This window comes from Haliotis rufescens, unplaced genomic scaffold (assembly GCF_023055435.1).
Source record: "Haliotis rufescens isolate VD_foot unplaced genomic scaffold, xgHalRufe1.0.p SCAF_7, whole genome shotgun sequence".
NCBI classification, from domain to species: domain Eukaryota; kingdom Metazoa; phylum Mollusca; class Gastropoda; order Lepetellida; family Haliotidae; genus Haliotis; species Haliotis rufescens.
The window spans coordinates 5,847,143-5,864,787 of NW_025964361.1; the positions used below are offsets into that span (position 1 = coordinate 5,847,143).

The 17,645-nt window shown below is 39.9% G+C and overlaps 1 protein-coding gene across 4 annotated transcripts in view; it reads right to left on the reverse strand.

Annotated features, from left to right (window-relative positions):
• Positions 1-17,645, reverse strand: part of LOC124149634 (serine-rich adhesin for platelets-like) — a 230,381-nt gene that overhangs the window by 40,056 nt on the left and 172,680 nt on the right. The window lies entirely within an intron of this gene.

Here is a 17,645-nt window from a genome sequence, read left to right on the forward strand (position 1 = left end):
GTACTCGCTCACTTACATGCTGAAAAAGAGGATACAGGTTCTGTGTGTGTGTTTGTTGTTTATCGTCGCACTCAGCAATATTCCAATCAATTGAGGACCAGATAATCCACTGATCCAGTGATCAGCAATGATCTATGCTATCGTCCATTGACAGTCACCATGCTTGACCACCAAATCTATAAGGTTGCAACCAGCATAGGTTGCTAGAGACTAATTCCAATCCGGAATGCCTATTGGTTCAATGGACTGGATTGTGTTATACATTATGATTATTATGGTACATTATGATTAACAAATCTTTATCATTCTTCTTATATCATAATTCTTTTCAGACTTTTGTTTTTGATTTCAGTTTTAGTTTCAAATTATGAAATCAAAATATTTAAAATATTTTACTTATCAAAACACTCATTTTCAATTTAAATACCTCCATTTGGATGTAAAATGCCACAAAGCTCATAAACCTCACAGTTATGACATAGCAAAAACATTCTGAAGCACTCATAAAATACACCTGCTTCTCAGACAAAGGGACACAACTCTGTCAGTTCTATCCGACTCTGTCGACCTCCCTCACCTATAACAAACAGCCTGAGGCACTTCCCTGCTACACATGACTAGCAGCTAGTCACGCACACCGTCACTGGTGTAACTACTGGATGTCGCGTCCCAGCTGACAGTGGAAACTGATACTGTATATAGACAGAGACAAGTCACAATGACACTTGGTACATGGACCCGACCCGACCCGCCTGTGATTCAGCGAGGAAGCAGGTGGTGTGCCTGTATCCTGTTCAGTGACATCATCCTCGTCTTTGATGTAAATGTGTAGGTGGGCAAGCACATCAGGCTCTTTACATCCCACTCCATTAATAGTTGTTAAATAGGTCAAAAGAATCACACTACTAGCCTACAATACATTCAGAAACAGAGTTGACGTGTTCTACATAGTCACTGTGAAATGACATCTATTTGTACCTGACAAAAGTAGTCATTTTATACACATTAAATAATTTGTTTCCATATATTCTTATTTACAACTTTGAAGAAGACGATAAATCTGAATTGTTTGATGGGCATTACTTAGAAGTTGACGGATGACAAAGACAAGACAATTCATGGATAACAGGTTTCTTTATTTACTGTAAAGGTGACGTTTCAGCCTGACAATGGTATAAGGATCTATACCGAAACATCGCCTTTACAGTAAATAAAGAAGTTATCCATAAACTGTCTCTACTTTGATCTTAAATCTGTTGTTTTTCTCTCTCCATTATTTGAAAAGATTGTATGTGACAATGTAAGCTTCTTTTCTTTCTTCAAGTTTTGAAAGAACTTTAATACTGACCAAGAATATCCCAAAGTTCCCACATTTTAGGATTTTAAGTTGAATATGTACCAAAACCTCTCTCTCTTCATTAACATAGGTTTGGTCACAGCTGACCATCAGTCATAACACTGAACCAAGACCATCAACTGAACCAGTAGGGTCATCTCTCAATATTGACAAACATAACACCATCATGACTGACCAGTTTACCTCTCCGAGCACTAACGAATCTACACACCTGTCACATCCCTAATCCCCCTTGACCGACACTAATTGACCCCATTAGGCCGTCCGCACTCACCGTTCTCCGTGACTGTGTCAATGGCAACAAATCAACATGTTTGACCACAGCTTGTGGAGCTTGTGCACACACTGAGCCACTAAGATACACTACTACAATATATTGAGGCCGGTATTTATAAGCCAGTATCACTAACTGGGAGCAATTAAAAATACACAATTTTATACGCAAATGAGAATAAGAGAGAGAATTAATGGTTGTCAACTTATTCATGATGAGAAACACAAGGTTTCAGAGTATATGCTTACTCCTTCATCAATATGAGTGAGTGAGTATGGTTTCACGCAGCTTTTGGCAATATTCCAGCAATATTACAATGGAGAACGTATAAATGGGATTCACTCATTGTACCCATGTGGGGAACCAAACCCAGGTCTTTGGCATGACAAGCGAATGCTTTAACCACATGGCTACCCCACCGCCCCCTTCATGTGAATGAGTAAGCATATAGTCAGAAACGTTGTGTTCCTCCTAATATAGATGTTGACATCCATAAATTCTCTCTCTTCTACATGCATCACTTCCTAATGCCATTCAAAGACTCAAATGACAATGTTCCTAACAATTCAACATTTGACATCTGCCATGAATATTTATAAGTTACTTTCTTAATAAAAATGAGTGAGAGAGTTTTAAGGCACGTTTAACAATATTCCAGCAACTTCAAAAAGGGGGACACCAGAAACGGGCTTCACACATTGTACACATTGAACACAATCTTTAATCTGTTCACTTATTTGCCCAACATGTCCACATTGGAGACAAATGTTGTCAATCATTCAAATGACCACTTGAAACTCCCAAACCTATGACAATCACTCAGTAGACATATTCAACTTAATAGGGTCAGTCCTCAGTATTGTTGCCTTTGATAAGGTGTGACCGATATAGCCCGACAACAAAGGCTGTGTAATTCACGAGACACATATCTTAAGTGGATCGCAGTTGAATAGACACTCAGACAATTGACACTATTTGCTCGATAAAGTTGATGACCTTTGAACATGCGACACATGGAAAATGTCACTATTATCTCTGATATTCTGTATAATCCTCCATAAATCGTGTAGCAAGCATGTAGGGCTTAAAAACTAAGTCCACTCAGTAAAATAAGAAACTGTAAGAAATGAGTGAGTGAGTATGATTTTTTACGCCGCTTTTAGCAATATTCCATCACAGTGGGGGACACCAGAAATGGGCTTAACACATTGTACCCATTTGGGGAATCGAACCTGGGCCTTTGTCGTGACGAGCAAACACTTTAACCACTAGGCTAGCCCACTGCCCAGAAACTTAAAGAACAACTTTTCGACACTGTATGATGATGAAACGTCCACTGTATGGAAGTCCACATCTTTAATCTTATTTCACTTTCACTTTTTACCAGTAGAAGGGTATTATGATATTTTCTTGTTAAATATAGCCTTTTCGCAACACTTCCTTGATATTTGTCAATGCTTTTTATACCCTTAGGAAAAATGTGAAGTGACTACTAAAGTGGTGATTGGGTGGCCAGCTAAAGCCAGTGTGACCATCCGATCCTCATTCTAGCTCTTACAGCAAGGAGGTGACCTGTTCTGACCTGACCACAGGGTATCCCTCCGTGGAAGCCAATGTTAGTAAAACTGATCATTGTGAAGTAGTGCCCCTAGCCTCCAGACCAACGGCCAATGTAAGTAAAACTGATCATTGTGAAGTAGTGCCCCTAGCCTCCGGACCAACGGCCAATGTAAGTAAAACTGATCATTGTGAAGTAGTGCCCCTAGCCTCCAGACCAACGGCCAATGTAAGTAAAACTGATCATTGTGAAGTAGTGCCCCTAGCCTCTAGACCAACTGCAAATGTAAGTAAAACTAATCATTGTGAAGTAGTGCCCCTAGCCTCCAGACCAACGGCCAATGTAAGTAAAACTGATCATTGTGAAGTAGTGTCCCTTGCCTCCAGACCATCGGCCAATGGTGGTGGTCCAACCAGACACTTTCCATGAGGGAGATGCATCTGAAATACACCTGACAATTAATGGAGGACTTAGACAGACCCAGGGGTCAATGTCTGGTATACATCCAAGCCATGTGGATAACTGGCATACCTCCCTCCACTTGGAGCAGGTGCCTGACTGTATACATATGGAGTTGGTGGAAGGCAATTACTAAATGATACAATTGCACTGACAACAAACATATCGGGATCGACAAGCGATATTTCCCAAAATTGATACAATATGGACATGCTTTCAATGGCTACCCATGACCACTCAATAGACCAACTGCTTATCAATTAGCTGTAATCACCTGGCTGCTGATCAACCAGCAAAGAAAGCAAACAATTTATTTTTCTAAGGTCAAGTTGAGGTTAGCAGCTGCACATCCATGTTGTTGCTTTCTTTCCATTATCGCCTCAAGCCAAGGAGTATAACAACAAACAACATCTACAACACCACAAAAACTTCACCCAGCCACATATCCAAAAGTAAAAACCACTTATGTTGAAATCAAAAGATAATACTAGACACAACTTGAGTTAAATTCTTTACATCAAATCAAGCAAAAATGGTAAAACAGCGTTATGACTGTCACAAGTCTTTTTTAGCATATGATAGTCATGGGGCTAAGATCGCTACGTGAAATGGATCAGAGAGCTGTTAATGAGAGAGTGAGTTTGGTTTAATGCCGCTTTTAACAGTATTCCAGTTATATCACGGCAGGCCAGCTTAATGTGGGAGGAAATCCTCAAGTGATGCAGGTCTCAGAGGTTTACCATTTCGGTGAAACCCACAAGCACGAGTATGGTTCTGACAAACCTAGAAACATAATCGAGGCGAACCAGGATTCGAACCCACAATCATACGTCAAGGGGATGCAACTCTGCACAGTGAATTACAGCGCATTAGAAGACTGGCCACCCGTGCCCCAGAGAGAGCTGTTAATGAGGCTCAGGGGAACATTTACCTACAAAGTATGTGAAGTCATTTCTGTTATTACCTTACTGTACCGTACATATGCAACAAATACCAACTGCTGTCACTTCCATCTACCGTATTTGCAGTATTAAGCACCCTGTCCAATAAGTGGCCCCTTCTTAACTCCTTGCCCAATCTGTACATAGTCTTAATAAGTGTTCCATAAAGCCAGAAAATTTACCTGACAGTTTGTATTTTCTTGTAAATATTACAGATTATTTTACACAAAACCCAGCAATTTCACATAATATGTATGGTTTTAAGAAGCGCCTCCATTGTAAATTTTCTAAGAGAAAACTAATAACAGCAAATACAGTAAGTGCACTGACTACCAGTGTTCCTGTTCGCTTTTGAAACTGCCAGTCCCCCCTAATTTTTGCCAGTCCCAACTTTCAACAAATAAAAAAAAATCATGTAAATTATTTGGTTTTAATTCTATACGTCACTCATACAAAATTCAGTCACATTTGACTTCTTTTTTTTTACTATTTCGAGACGAAGTCGCTACAAAGGGCTATTTAACCTAGAAAAAGTCAAGGGGAAACCCTGATGGTAACAGACTTTATTTGCTGGTCCACAAGGACTGGCAGTTACATGAATTACCGGTCCAAGCCTAATTTTACTGGTAAAAAAATGATAATTACCTGTAAATGGGATCGCTGACCACGTATAAACTCTCTGCATTAAAGGGCAATAATGTTTACCCATACATGCATTGATATTCCTGCCATACATCTCCAGTCAAACAAAAATGTAAATCAACCCTGCAAAACTTAAACCCAGAAACTCAAATCAATCAAGAGTTGCATCCCTTTAACATACTTATGTCAGCTCTTGTGTGGTATACTACTGCTATCGGGACAAAATTACCCATTCCTTCTATTTCCATCTGTGTGACCATCAATCCTTAGTTTAAACACACAAACAGTGCCCTAAATTGCCCATATGTAGCCAACAGGAAAAATTACTAAACAGAGAGGCATTAAACACTTTCCTACACAATCCTTGTTCAACTATGAATCATAGCGGCCAAGTGTGTGACTATTCTTGTGCATGTTAAACACAATGTTGCACCAACTACCCATACAGCAACACAAAAGTTTAATCTCAAAGCATCTTCTTGTGAACATGCCTTATTTTTGAACTGTCAAAGGTAAACAAAATTTGGGTTGAATCGATTCTCAAAATATCAGCTGAATGAATATACGGGGAATGAAAACAATTTCTCACACAGAGTGAGTGGCGGTATTTAGGCCATTTGTGCGACACAGGCCAGTGTCAGAGAACATTCCTGAGATGAATATACTGTGTTCACTCCCCACTCCCTCTTGTCACAATTACCTGTGCTCACATCTAAGCCTGACTGACCTTCTGTCCACAAGTAACAGTCCTGGAAGGACATGCCATCATGTAACAACTGTCTGGATGATATTCATGCAACAATGTCACTTGAACAATTGAAACAAAGCGACAAAAACCCTTTCCTTATCCAATAGAAATCTCTGCATAAAGCAGAGTCGATTGTACGATTCCGACTATATCATGAGCATGTGTTTATGAATCACTATCAAATAGTAATGATACCAGGTGTTCGCGAAAAGGTGAGTGTATCCTGCCCTGCCGGTGGCACACATCACAAACACATGCAAAGGCAAGTCAATTGTTCACATGAATGTCATTTGACAAAATACAACACTTGCAGTAGACTAACATCTAGTCTCTGAACTGAAAATAGTTTACAGAAAAAGCAGTTAAATTATCTTAATAAAATATTTAAATAGGAGCCCTGAGACTCTTCATTTCCAAAAACTGCAGAATTCTTGACTTGCCAACTATTACAGACTCGTATCAGCTGTATTGGATATATTTGTTTCAGGGTCTGTATGACACTTGCAGTACAGATCCAAATATATGTGCTATAAAAATGTCCACAAAATCCTTATCTTCAAGCCCAAATCTTTTCATTTGACATCACTCAGTAGAATTATTATTACCTGAGTTTGCCAGCGAAAAAGTAATTTGACTTCACTCAAGCTATGGACAAGTGGCTCAATTATCAAACAGCTTTCAATTTTTGTTCATTTTTGTAAAGTCCTTCTATGTTTGTTTGTTTGTTGTTTAACGCTACACTCAACAATCTTCGAGGTATATGACAGCAGTCTGGAATAAATTCAAGTCTGGACCAGACAATCCAGTGATTGAACATCATGAGCATCGAACTACGCATTTGGGATACGATGACATGCATCAACCAATTCAGCGAGCCTGACCACCCAATCCAGTTAGTCCCCCTTATGAGTTATCAGTTTCTTGTCACAATGGAATAGTGCTTCTTCAAATTCTCATCTTTCATCTTTCATATCTTTCATCTTTTACTTCATTTCGTTATGCTCTGTGGTATATAAATGTCTCAGTGACACTTCCCTCCATACTTCCTGCACCAGGATCCCCAACCATCATCTCAAACATATCTTACCATCAATAGCCTTCAGACACAAATAAAAAAACTGTTTTATTTGCTATGCTCCAAAAATTCACACAATAAAACCTTGAAATAGCTTTGTCGATTTTATCGATGTGTGTAGACAGCTGGTGTACTACATTTCCATCTCAAAATATTCATCACCATGATAACAAATCGGTTATTGACTACTTGACCAACTGCAATCATGAACGGCCAATATGACATACCAGCCCATGCTGTGTGAACGATCACCTGCTGTCTTCAGATGCTACGCTGTACCACACCAACACAGCCCTTACTTTTCACAGGATGTAAATTCAACACCTTGGGGCTTGGCCTATTAACATGAAGACTACTTACGTGTATTTATAGGTTGTCAGGGAAATGGTATATTGCTGTGCCATCAAATGTGTTACAAATCCAGCATAGAACAGGACTACTCTTTCAAAGGTGAATGAGTGAGTGAGTATGGTTTTACGCCGCTTTTAGCAATATTCCAGCAATATCACGGCGGGGGACACCAGAAATGGGCTTCACACATTGTACCCATGTCGGGAATTGAACCCGGGTCTTCGGCGTGACGAGCGAACGCTTTAACCACCAGGCTACCCGACCGCCCCCAAAGGTGAATGAAATATCAGCATAGACAATACTACCAGGCTGATGCCATCTCAGTTTAGGCTGGCTGTCCTTGTGTGAGAGCATACTCAAATGAAATGACAACCTCCTTTACAGTCTGACAGTGGTATGGAGCAGTCGCCCGGAGGTCTGAGGTGCCACAATTAGCTGCGACAGAGTTGCATCCCTTGGACATGCCAGGAACTGATGATTGTTGGTTCAAATGCCAGATTCAGAGTCTTGTGAGTTTCATAAAAGTGATAAACATCTAAGACATACCTCACTTCAGGATTTCATCCCTACTCAAACTGACCTGCTGTGATATAACAGAAATACTGTTCAGAGAACTGTTGAACCAAACTCACTCACTAATATCACACCATACAAAACATAAAAATGCCAAAATGAAAAAAAAGTATTCTCTCATTCGCTTTTATGCTAGACTGATCTACTGTTCAATAAAATATACATACCACTTCATACCAGACAACTGTACGAGGACACCATAAACCACTCCTTGGGAAAGAGCCAAAGAGTACTGGTACTCCACTGTGAAGCACTGGTGCAAAGATCCTGCAAACTCGAGGCGACGTCCCTATCATGTATGGCAGTGCCGACCCCTACATTCAGGCCTAAATGACCGTGTCTGATAGATGAGGCATGGCAATTAACTCTCATGGAACACACTTCTGAAGAATGTTATGATGCTGATAATGAGATAATTACTACTATTACCAACTCAAGGTTCTCACACGGAGCTACTTTATTGCCTAATTGTCCCTTTACTCTGCCACTAACTGCCAGAATATTATTATTAAGGAGAGAATTGACTCATTAAATAGAGCAACAGGTAAAGAATTCTAAATGGATCTCTAACATGTGGAATGTACTCCATAGTCCATCAAAAACCCATCATAAACATGATACAATTTGATAACAAAATACAATTTAATCGTTAACAATGAAAAATAAAGACACAATTTTTACATAAATTCATCACAGAAAGAAACAAAAAATTGTGTCGACATTGGAATTAAAGTAAATACTTTAACCATTCAGTAGGCCAACTTTTTCCCAAAAAACTTTGAAATACAAAACTCAAAGGGTTCACCCCTGCCACTATCTACCTGAAGACAACTTGCACACATGACTTAAAACTGTAGTTTCTAAATTTGAAAACATAAGGGTTTGACCCTGCTACTATCTACCTGAAGACAGCTTGCACACATGACTCAAAATTGTAGTTTCTTAATTTGAAAACATAAGGGTTTGACACTGCTACTATCTACCTGAAGACAACTTGCACACATGACTCAAAATTGTAGTTTCTAAATTTGAAAACATAAGGGTTTGACCCTGCTACTATCTACCTGAAGACAACCTGCACACATGACAACACAGACAGACTATACCGGTTACCTCTGAGGCTGATCTCTCAACACGCACTCCCATTTCCCTGCACTGGGCAGCTCAGACTGTACACAGTGTACTTTAGACGATAGGCTGCACAGGCAGTCCGGGGCCTGGCACTGATGGGAACAAGCCATCAGTCTCACCAGCAGACACTGACCGACACCCTTCATCTGGTAGGTACTACGTTGACTCCACCACCCACAGCTGGAACCTTGGAGGCTGCTTCACCACAGCAGGCAGCCCACTCACAAAATTTTATGAACTCTCAGAATAATTTCCTCAAGATAACAAGCAGGAGAAAGCGTCTGTCCAGAGCAGATGTGTAGTGGCCATTCCTGCCAGGTCGAGTGCAGCCTCAGTGTGAATTCATTGCACGTTTGTGTGAAGTTCCCTCCATGATAAACCCATCAACAATGACACAGGTCTGAGATAATCCTGGGGGTCCAAACTGATCGACAGTGACTCATACACTGCACCTTTTTCTTGAATTAGCTTCCTCTTAATTCTGTTTGAGTTACACACTCGTAAGATGGCTTGAAATACAATCAATGTTTTCATCAATTTCCGTTCTCCTTGACTCACCTTGGTTTCAAAGGTCATGCCTATAGAAAAGGTAATTTATTGTACTCAATTTTCATTTTCAAATCTGACCCTTTTTCAAAGACAAGAATCTTGAGAAAGATAATAGTAAATCTTTTTCCCTGACCAAGAGTCCAATACCAAAATGTTCAAATAAATAACATCCAATAACATTAAGGTCTTTTCAAATCGACTGCACCTGTTGAAGTGTTTTACAAAATGGCTTCCCTGGTGAAGATTCAGATGTTCAAGCTAAACTCACCTGATGTACGATATTTGTTAACAGGAAACTGCCTCAGTCTAATCAACTCCAAGAACTGTAACCTAAGTTATCAAGAGACATTAGCAGCACGAGTTAGACATCCCACTTGACCACCATGAGTCATCGTCACCACAGATAGTTCTTATTCACACCCATGATAACGTCGTCCATTATGTAGATGGAATTAAGTCAGCTGGCCTAGCATGAAATGGGACATGAACGAAGAAGAGGTGAAGTGATGGCAATATCAAGCAGGATTTGATTCCAGAATCGGGAGGCTGGGTGAGCAACAGGCGTGTTCATCAATCCCCCGGGACATCCCCGTTATCTAAGCTGGGGGGGGGAGAGAACGGGATCCTGCTAGCCAATTTACTGAGCGGGCTGATTCATACTGAATGTAACGCTTGGGGCAGCAAACCTTTGTCATAAATAACCATCATCAAAGAAAACTTACACAACTTCATTGACTCATTATGTGAAATTAGAAGACCTACAAAGGTGTTCAGAACCTTTGATGATTTTTTACATTTTTATTTACACACAGCATTGCCAGTCGTATCTTATAAGGGGTTGTCAGCAAAATAGACCCTCAGAGATTGTCAGATCTAGGACCCTATGATGTTGCTACAGCAGGAACAGTTCTGACAACAAATCTGACAAGCAGGGAGTCAGGGGCCCACTGCTCCTACTACAGCTGCCTGAGGTCTCTTAAAGAATATGAGTTGCTATATCTGAGCCCTGTAATTGCCTTGTGAAATGGAACTGAAATGAAATCAAAGTGCTACACTATCGTAACTCTCAACTCTTCACAAAGCTTTATATCATGTGTGACGTGTTGCTGAGGATTACACTGGTGAATGAAACTGCAACAGCAACTGCAACAACAGCAACTGCAACAGCAACTGTAACAGTGACTGTTACAGCCTGAAAAGCCCTCTCAATAAGTGCAGTGGCAGCAATCAAATAAGCCATGAGTGAACCATTTTCACAATAACAAAATAAGACAATTATATCTATATTTGTCATTGCCAGAAACACTTTTCCCCCAATTCAAGGTGCTGATTCCATTCTAGTCCTGCATCACGTAAAGTTATCATTCCTTTCATATCACTGAAATACAAGTATGGAAGTTCCCAACCTGCTTTCAATATTTTGTCAGATACCTAACAAAGCCAACAAGACCCAATATTGAATGCGTAAATTCCTCATAAGTAAACATAAGCAACCCCTTTTTTAATAAGTTGTATCTACATCTGACCATTGCGCTGATATCCCACCTTGGTCTCTCCTAGTGGACTACCTTATTCGCCATAGTAAGTGCTCCACTCCAATTACCTACCCCTGACCAACATCTACATCAGTCTGTAAGTAATCTTGATGAGCGCCCAGTACCAAGCCCAAAAATTGACATGCCAACTTGTAGTTTCTTGTGCATATTACAGATTATTTGGCAGTAAACACAGCAGTGTAAAAAGGATTGTGACTGTTTTGTAACAATTATCAAAAATGTTTTAGTTTCATGGACGTTTGAACCAATTCTGTTCTCTACCACTTGATCTCTGACAACAAATGTAACATGTGTATGGTTTTAGGTGAGGTGAAATTGGGCCGTCGTGTCCAAGATTATTGCACTTATATAGCGACATGCATGTACGTGTGTGTGTGTGTGTGTGTGTGTGTGTGTGTGTGTGTGTGTGTGTGTGTGTGTGTGTGTGTGTGTGTGTGTGTGTGTGTGTGTGTGTGTTTGTTCCTGCTTGTACTAGTCCGGACTGATGCCGATTTATAGTGCTAGCCCACTGAGATACCATGCCGCAGTTTAACATGAATACCCCACTCAGACACAGTATACTGACTCTGAGCCGACCAGTCCTTGTTTTAGCCCCTTAATGCCGAGCGCCAGACAGGGTAACAACAAGTACCATCTTTTAACGTCTTTTGGTATGACGCGGCCGGGGATCGAACCCGGACCTTCCGCTCTCCGGGCAGATGCTCTACCACAAGACCACGGAGGCGGCGTGTATGGTTTTAAACGCCCCTTTGTCAATTTCATAAGCAGCCAGGGCACTTACTACGTCAAATACGGTAAATGTTGTACACCATTCCACGGGTTTAGAGTTATTACTAAACCAATACATTTCTGACACTGGGTCACTATCATAATGCCCTCCCACTCGTGCAATGAAGGAAAGGAGTTCTTTCTCCCTGGACAATGAAAGGAAACATGACTACATACCAATATACTCAGCATTCACACCGTTTTCAGCCATTCATCATCTGTTAAAAAGTCTCTTCAGATGTTGGCATACATAGAAAAGTTTCATTATACTCGGCAAGGAGTGGAACAACTGGCTGACAGATCAATACAACACACATCATTAACCCTTTCCTTCACAACCTTCCTCGGGTCAATCTTCCTGGAGCAGGACTGATCTCAATAGATTTGCCAATTCCTCTTGTTTAACCCTTCCTGTGGCAGAGTAGCATGTACTTGGCTAACCCTTAATAAGACAATAAGATTAACCCTTTATATGGTAATATTGGCTCCTAAATTTCTACTGCGATCACTGAATTAGCTGACAGAATCACATCTATTCCATACAAAACCCTTTCTTACAGCAGTATAAAAGTACTGCACGAGATTAACCCTCTCACAACCATCACATATCTCATACCAGGAGAAATGTAAATATGAGGTCTTGTCAAAATTTCAATTTCTCTGCACAATGTTTTTGTAAATATGTTGTGCTAGCATGATTACAAATGCATGTCACATTCTGAAACTAATGGAGGAAATATAGAACATGCATTCATTCTACAAGATAGGACATGCATTCATTCTACAAGATTAACACTTTTTACCACATCCAGCAAATTGGCACTTTTCATAATATGAAGCAAAGTAACACTTTTTATCACAACTACCAGATTAACCTCCTAATGACAATACTGTCCCATTGTCACTTGTATGATTCAGATGATGTCAACTGTCGTGTGGCTGAGATATCGTTGATGCCACATCCCACAGGAGTCAATTCATTCTGCATGTCAGCAGTTGTGCACCTGTTTAACCCTTGGTATGTCGGGTGTACCACATTCCATCCCCGCCCTGGGCTGACCCACCCAGCCCTTGCTGGAACAGACCCGCTGTAATTAGCCTGTGTCCTGATCCTGATAGTGTTGACACAGAACAGCTACCATACTAATTGGATTGCAGGGCCCAGAGCAATCCCAGCTCATAGCCTTCTCATTAGGAATGTAAACAGTCACTTACAGTTTCAACAGGATGACAAAGTCATCATCAGAGAAGGACAATACCTGGATTAACTCGACATTCTTGTCCGATTGGTCAGACTTGGGATGGAGAGGTCAAAGGAGATGACCAAGCAGCTTGGGGGTAGCCAGGGGGATACTGTCACACTCTGTCTGTTACATGTTTTTTTTGTTTCTGAATGGGTTGGGTTTTTGTATGGTCTGACTTTGTGTGCTGACGATTAGGTGCCCCACTCTGGCTGTATGGGTTCAAATCCAGAATGGGACTCAACCCTAAAAAGTACTAGAATCTGTACTTTACTAAGAAAGTGTTATCCCAAATACAACATTTTTTACGGGTTGGGTTTTATGACAGCTTTCACACAATAGAAAGAATTGTGACACCAATAAGCATTGTGTGCCCATGTGTGCTCATGTTCGGATTCAATCCCAGAGCTGGGCACTATCTATTGGGCTAACCCAGATATATTTGAATATAGACACAAGAACATCAAGGCAGGTGTCATACATACTCAATGCTTATATTAGATCAGAGATATGATGCTTTTATTGTACAAAGAAATCCATAGCCTCCCACACAGTGTCACCACTATTGGGTTGGTTGGTTGGTTGGTTGTTTAACGCCGCACTCAGCAATATTCCAGCTATATGACGGCGGTCTGTAAATAATCGAGTCTGGACCAGACATTCCAGTGATAAATATCATGAGCATCGATCCACGTAATTGGGATCGATGACATGCATCAACCAAGTCAGCAAGCCTGACCACCCGATCCTGTTAGTCCCCTTTTACAGCAAGCATCGTCACCTTTTACGGCAAGCATGGGTTGCTGAAGACCAATTCTACCCCGAAATCTTTAGAGGTCCCCACTATTGGGCAATGAGTGGGTACAGTTTTATGCCTATTAGGCATAGTCCAGCCAGTTCATGAATTGGCTACACATATTACTCTAATGTTCGAACTAAAACCTGGTCTTCAGTGTGACAATAATCAAGAATCAGGAATTTTTATTGTACAGAACACCCTTGTAGGGCAGGGTACAAACCCATATGGGAACATATATAATTATAGACATGAGAGGTAGATATACATAATGTACATTATATATAGAGATATTACAAATATGTGACACTCAAGCGCTTCAACCACAACCAACCACACCAAATAATAGGCCATTTATTAGGCACATGTCTCACACAATATATGATCAAAATGCATGACAATATCACGCCAGTTAATGGATGAGGGTGCACTCCAAATTGCATTCTCAGCTCCCCGGGGAGTATACCACCCTTTCAGAAGGGACAAGGTATTCCAACAATGAATAGACGACATTATTTTGAAAACAAACCCTGTGTAACATCTGTACTTGATAAGTGTGGAATCAAAAACAAGTTGGTCACATGTTTCCGCTGTGACTGAGAAACACGCAGCCAGGTCACATGACCCACCAATTGGTCATCACAATCTGATCACATAGTCCGATCAGCCTGTCACATTTGACAGGTGTCAGGAACCGTAGATAACAGAATCTATCCTGGCTTTGTTGTCCCATTGCTCCAGCAGGCATACTATGCTGGTCACGCCTCATGAGTGCCAGGCTATGAACTACGGTATGCTAGGTGTCCGATATATAGTGTTGGTGTGACGCCAGCTGAATCCAACAATTACAAGAATGTCCTATTTTGAATAGCCTTCCTTCCAAGTATTTCAAAACAATATACACAACCTTTTCAATTTGTTCTGGAACACCCACAGAATATTTACACATATGAACACCTATCCAATAGTTGGGCAAATTACTTGACAAAACTGGATGGGCTGGATAAAAGGCAAGAAATAATTGCTATGTTGGATACTAAGCTGGAGTTAATTCTTATGTATACTGTTTTCCATGTACAATGATGACTGGGATTCCAAAATTTGACCGATATCAAATTGTATCTTCATTAAAGGTTTCTTAAATATTGATTCATCAACAGTAACTACAGTAAGTCTTAGATAGGCATTTAGAAGTGATACACATCAGGAAGAGAATTATGCATGTCAACTTCGTTATTATGAGGAACACACCGTACATGCTTACTCCTTCATCAGGTAATATTTAAAATGGTTATTTTGCATACACATACCGTATTCGACGTAATAAGCTCCCAGGGCGCTCTCAAAAATAGAAATAGGGGGCTCTTATTAGAATATTATTTTGGTGGAAAAAACAGAGTTGAAAGACGGCCTCAACTGTTTATATATGACAGATATATTTTTCCTGAATTTAATTGCCCATAATTAATGGTGTATATAACACACGCGTGCATTTTATACACAAATAAATAAGTCTTGTGTACATTGATCAATCGGAAGGGGTGCTAATTGGGATTGTTCACTTGCCAATATATTAGCAAATATCGCCGTGGGCGCTTATTACAGCGGGGCGCTTATTCAGAGATTACGGTATATAAAAACTGTAAATATATTACAGATAACATTAATGTACTGTTGAGTCAGAGACTCTAAATGTCACTACAACATACTACATAAATCCCACTTTGCAAAACAATTAAGATAATTGCAATAAATGAAATTAGAAGATTTAAACTTGCCCGTTAAATCTGCCAAATCCTCGAATGCTATGGCAGCTCATGATGCTGAGCTACAGAGGGACAGATCAGGGTGACTGGCAAGCACATGGACACATTAAAAGCAGTGTTTGTTTGACCATCAGTGCTGACACAATTGGGCTGATATTGATCTAAAAATTCCATCCTCAATACTGGGCGTTAACACTTCATATCACATCACTATTGTCATTCTATCAATCATAAGCTTAAATATTTAATAACACAGGCCTTTGATCACTGTATCTAATGGACAAAAAAAATCTCAGTGAAAAGATTTGGTTGATCTTTTGGACTACACAGCTTTACATTATTTAAACTAAACATAATTGAAATAACAGTAATTGGTATAAGTTATATTGCAGGATCCCTCAAACACAGCAAGAGAAAGATAAGATCTTGAAATTAATGTCAATTGACCCTTGAGCAGAGCAAGGGTTAACTATCTGTTGACTAGAGCAGCCATTATCAGATTTCTTTTGTAAACATGTGGACGATCAGTAAATTTGCTTTGATAACAGTTTGAATCGCCCATTATGTCACAGAGGCCTTTTAATTTAATCTGCCCATGAATTATTCACACTCCTCTTTCAAAACCATAAAGCATCAAGGAGTTTCATTAATGAACACCCACTATTCCTCTACTCACAAAGAAGAACAGTCTGGAGGAAACTCTCATTTCAAAACACATAATAATTCGTTCCTGATTGAGTAAAACAACATACAGGGTTTATGAAACCAGTGTTGTCAAGATTATAACATGACAAAAACATGTCAAATGAGCTTTCTTTATGACTAAACGCGAAAGAGAACATAAACATGGTTGATATTTACCTATATGATTCATCCTAATCATGAAAGTTGATAAACAATATCATGTTTCATAACACCTTGCCCTTTTGCTAGCTCTGGGGGCATGTTATCAGACCACATGTCATCTGTCCATACATCACCGCCAGGGGGAGCCACCTCAGACCACTAGAGGGAGCTACAGGTTGTCCATCAGGTTCAAATACTCATTCCAAGGAAGCGATAAATTGGTACTCAGAGCCTTCACTCAGTGTGAGTCATGATGGCAACTGTTGCTTTTCAGCCGTTTTTCAAGAAATAAAGAGCCATTAGCATAATTGAAAGTTTTATTGACAATTCTTTTATTGCAAGACAGTGTATCCAATCAAATAGTTTCAAATGATTCATTAAATTGTTTATGAAACTACAATTACTTCTAAACCAGAAAAATAGAACATATAGATTCCTATTTTAGGAATACAAGTAAATAACTTATCCCATGTAATCAAAGTCATAAAATATATACATGCTACTTTAATACTGATTCATAATAATAAAAACACATTGATTCATCATAGCGTTCCTTTAAAAAATTAATTCATATGAACTATAACTGATCCTTTCATCAGGTTTGTACACAATCAATCTGTGACAGCCACTTAAAACATGTTCAGTATGTCCTTACAACAGACCCGTGAAGATCCGGGGTAGAATAGGTCTTCAGCAACCCATGCTTGCCGTAAAAGGCGACTACCCCGGTATGCTTGTCGTAAAAGGCGACTAACGGGATCGGGTGGTCAAGCTCGCTGACTTGGTTGATGCGTGTCATCGATCCCAATTGCGTGGATCAATGCTTATGATATTAATCACTGGATTGTCTGGTCCAAACTTGATTATTTACAGACAGCTGTCATATAGCTGGAATATTGCTGAGTGCGGTGTTAAACAACAAACCAATCAATCAAAAATCCTCAAAACAGTTATAAGATTTACCAAGGCTTCAAGTATCCAACAGATTTGCCTCAAACTTGTAAAAAAAAAAAC